Source organism: Apium graveolens, chromosome 2 (assembly GCF_009905375.1).
Source record: "Apium graveolens cultivar Ventura chromosome 2, ASM990537v1, whole genome shotgun sequence".
NCBI lineage: Eukaryota > Viridiplantae > Streptophyta > Magnoliopsida > Apiales > Apiaceae > Apium > Apium graveolens.
Window position 1 is genome coordinate 141,937,954 of NC_133648.1, and position 4,786 is coordinate 141,942,739.

General features: G+C 39.3%; 1 non-coding gene across 1 annotated transcript; it reads left to right on the forward strand.

The window, feature by feature from the left end:
* Nucleotides 1-647: 647 nt before the first annotated feature.
* LOC141710126 (small nucleolar RNA R71) lies at nucleotides 648-754 on the forward strand. The gene has a single exon (XR_012570663.1). It is a non-coding gene; the product is annotated as a small nucleolar RNA R71 (small nucleolar RNA).
* Nucleotides 755-4,786: the final 4,032 nt, after the last annotated feature.

Below are 4,786 nucleotides of genomic sequence, written 5' to 3' on the forward strand. Positions count from 1 at the left end.
TTTGGAATATAAGAGCCTGGTTTTTGCACATAAGCCTCAACTCCTCCAATTCAGATTATTCATTCGAAGATAGACCTGCATCATGATTTTGATGTTGAATTTGGAGTTGTTGTTTTGGTGAAAATTGTTGCTGAAAACCAGGAGGGTTGAATAGCTTATTTCTAAACTGCTGGAATGGCTGTTGCATCGCATTCTGATTGTTGCTCCAGCTGAAGTTAGGATGATTCCAGTTGTCAGGATGATAAGTGTTTGGAACTGGTTGCTGCGATCTCTGAAAGTTGCTCACAAACTGAGCTGATTCACTAGATATAGCGCAATGCTCTATCACATGCGGACCTGCACACAGCTCACAAACACTAATTATCTGCTTAACACCATAGTTATCCAGAGAATCGATCTACATAGATAATGCCTTTAGTTGAGCAGTGATAGCCGTAGCTGTATTCACCTCTAGAACTCCTGCTACCTTGCTCTGTGGCAATCTCTGGGCCGTATACTGATATTCATTAGCAGCCATTAGTTTAATTAGATCATAAGCTTTCTCATAGCTCTTTGCCCATAATGCTCCACCTGCTGCTACATTGAGCATGGGTCGGGACTGTGCTCCCAACCCATTGTAAAAATAATTGATGATCATCCAATCAGGCATTCCATGACGAGGACACTTCCTAAGCATCTCCTTGTAGCGTTCCCAAGCTTCATATAAAGATTCTCCCGATTGCTGCGCAAATTGAGTAATAGCATTCCTGATTGCAGCTGTCTTCGCCATAGGGAAGAATTTAGTAAGAAACTTCTGAGCAAGATCTTCCCAAGTAGTAATCAAACCAGCTGGTAGAGAGTGTAACCAGATCTTAGCCTTGTCCCTCAGAGAGAATGGGAACAGTCTCAGCTTCACAGCATTTTTAGAAACACCGTTGAACTTGAAGGTGTCGCAGATCTCAATGAAATCCCTAATGTGCATATTGGGATCTTCCGTTGAAGAACCCCGCAAACTGGATTGAATTCTGCACCCATTGAATTATGCCAGGATTGATCTCAAAGGTATTAGCTGTGATAGCTGGTCTGACAATGCTAAATTGAATGTCATTGATCTTGGGTTGAGAAAAATCCATCAAGGCTTTCGTTCGTGCTGCTGGATCTCCCATTATAATGAGTACCTGAAACACAAACAAATAAACCGTGAAAGTAAAAGAATCCGAGTCAGTGAACTTTAACGACCACTGATGACAAGCACATAAACTAAAAATTAACACTGAGTCCCCGGCAGCGACGCCAAAAAACTTGTTCAGGCGAAAACACGTGCTAATATTCACGCAAGTATACGCATTCGCAAGTAGTATACGAAATAAATCAGATTCGTTCCCAAAGAGACTGGTTTAGGTTAAGTTCAATTTATGCACCTATGCAACAATGTATGGTTATCGCTCAATGCTAAGACAAATAAAAAATTGGGTTTTTTTATTAAACTAAGAGATTATACTAAATAACATTAACTAAGAGAATTGAGGTTGAATTACTATATATGACAAACATGGGATTCTAACTTCATTAAATACTTCATTCAATAGCCTTTTCGTTCTTAACCTTAGCATGTGATGGTGATGACACTAATCAGATAACACAAAACTGATAAACGCCAACTTTCATTGCACGAGTACCATTCTACCAGACATCCACAAAAGATATAGAAGCTGAATAGGCACCAATTATATTGAGACCCTATATGTCTGTAGAATTTGACAACATAACGGTTTAAGCATAAGTTATCTATCTTAATTACATAGGGCAAGTAAAACGGTTAGAGTTACCCACTAATCATGCATATAATACATGAACCTATGCTAGCATGGCAAGTTCTAAACCTCTATATTCACTGTCACTTCAATAGAGATTAACACGCTATCTTATATGTTAGCTACGCACATAAGACGAATAAGCACAACCAATACTAGGATATCAATCAATCACCATACACCAAGATATCAAAATTATTAACTATTGAAATCCATAAGTAAATTTGCTAGAATCCCACGATAACGATTAGTTCATAATCAAACTCATCGTCACCATGGGTTCCAATAAAAGCATGGTATAAAACAAGGTCTTAATAAACTGAATAATAATCAAAGTACGAATAAACGAGATCTAGGTTTAACAAGAACGAAAACGAACATCCAAAGTTACAACTAATTCAAAGAATCACAAGTTGAAAACAAGATCTTCTTTTTCGGAGTTGTTCTGTGCTTCTAGGTGTTCTCCTTGGTATCCCAATCTTCCCGGATGATGAAAACCCTTTTTTAAGTATATATACGCCCCTAGTGGACCTGGACCCTTAAAATCATCAAATTTCACTCAAGCTCCCAAGTGGCCGCCCCACATACCAGGCGGGCGCCTGGAGCGTGTCTGGAAAAAAATATGATGAATCTTGTTTTGGCCATAACTTGAGTTCCACTGGTCAGAATTAGGCGATTCAACTGCCCACGCGAAGCTAACGAGATTCTCTACAACTTGACAATGGCCTTGGCTTCCAAATATAATCACTTTTCATCATATTTCCTTTAAAAGCTCCTTTCTTCATTTAACTGATACCTAAAATGTAATAACACAAAAACTCATCAAAATACCAATAACTTGAGTCCAAAACACCAATTTAAGCTTGTAATGAAGATTCCAAATGGATATAAAATCCACTTATCATGGGGAAGACTTTAACTCGGCTGAAGAGAACATGAGGTCAAATCCGGGTGTTGAAGTTCGTGATGAAGATGGATTTGGGAATTTGGAGGAAATTGAGCCCTTAGGAGAGGTTCCTGAGGTTGAGCTTGGCCAGAAAAACAAGTGTCTCCGGACTGTGGGTATCAAACCTCCCTGGTCTGGGAATTCACAAACTTTCCCAGTTGTTAAATCTGTGTAGGATAAGGCGAATGGTTTGGAGGAGGAGCATTCTGGAGGTAGTGGTTCAGAGCTGGAGGAACGGCTTGCTCGGTTTATGGCTGAGCTTCCTTCCGGGACGGAGTAGGGTGCTATGAGGCGTGTCGAGTTTTATTATGTTATGAGGAATTGGACCTAGCTCTGGGGACAGGCATAATCATTTATTTTTGTTTTCTTTCCTTAGTCTTTTTTTGCTTGACTTTGATCCCGTTCATTTTTATTTTCCGTTTCACTCGTTCAGTTGTTAGTTCTTGTCGTTGTAGCTTGGTCCTTCTATGGCTGGGCCGACTGCCATCTCGTACTTTAAGCTGAAGCACCTCCGGGAGCTTCTTTCGGACAAAAATAAGGAGGTTGGTAATCTTAAGGCTGGTCTTTCTTCCCGGGACACAACTATCTCTGGGTTGAAAAAGACTGTTGGAGATGTTACATTCCGGGATGAAAGTGCTTAGAAAGAAGCCAGAGATCTGAGGTCGAAAGTCACTGACCTCCGGAAGCAGATTATCATAATGAAGCCGAAGTCAGAGATCATTAATCCCTTCAAGCAATCCGAGCAGTATGATAAAGCCCTTTCTAATGATGGCGCCCATAGATTGCTTGTTGTTGGGTCGTTGCCGAGAGGCACATCAAAAAAGATCCGGAGGATGATTTCGGGAGCTTTTTCCAGGCTGGACTCTATGAGACGGATCCGTTTGATGATCCATGCCCGAGCTTCCATCCTGTAAATTGTTAGGTAATGAATCACACACATAGGAGGGGGGGGGGGTGAATGGGTTTTTTCTGATTTTAGGCTTTTATTGAAAGTTAATGGTTGAACATAGTAAATTAAATCTTGTATAGAAAAGTGTTCATGCAGAATAGAAGCTTGCCAAAAATAGATCTTCAAAACTCACTTAATTTTTGTATTAAAAATTAAGATGTTTTGCTACAAAATTTCTAAGCTCTTTGAAGTTAAAGGGCTCAACTTCTTCTCGAGAGTGTTACAAGAATTTTGATCTAAATTATTACTTCTAACTAGAGGACCAGTGATAACCTTATATCTCAGTTAACTGCTAGTTTACACAATAGATAATAAATATGCTATTAACTTTTTTAAACTGTCACTTGTCATTTCTATTTATACAAAAGAAAATCTTCCATTTCTGGCTTAGCATATCTTTGGCATCCCGTGTTTACTTTAATCTTCCTTTGTCAGTTAATCTTTGCCATTGATCTTGCACACTCTTCAAGCTGCTTTTTGTAGACTTGTCAATCCAGCTGTTGGATTATTTGTTGATTGTTTATCTTGGATATTAAACTGATCTGCAATTCTGTACTTTGAGACTGTACTTCGAGATCTCCAGTTTGAATTAATAGAACACTTGACATCTTGATAAGTACATAGGCTTATCGAGATCTCTAGCACTCCATAATGAGTTTGGCTTGTAGAGGTCTTCAGCTTGTCGAGATCTCTAGTCTTCATATCTTCACTTTGACTTGTAGATATCTCTGAGTTCTCGAATAAATATAGACTTGTCGATAAATCTGAGTTCTCTAGTGAAGGAATGACTTGTTGATATCTTCTTGAGTTCTCGAGTAGCTTTCCTGAGTCCTCTACTCTTGGTGGATATTGCTTATATATCGAGTAGTGATGGCTTATCCGTCGAGTAGACATTGCTTATCCATCGAGTAGATGTTGCTCATCCATCGAGGAGATATTGCTGATCCGTTGAGTAGACACTGCTCATCCATCGATTAGAAGTTGCTCATCCATCGAGTAGATATTGCTCATCCGTCAGTACTCTCTGGAGTTTGAATGACTTCTCGATAAGCCATTCTAGAGTTCTCGAATGACTTTTCTATAACATTAAATCCGTGA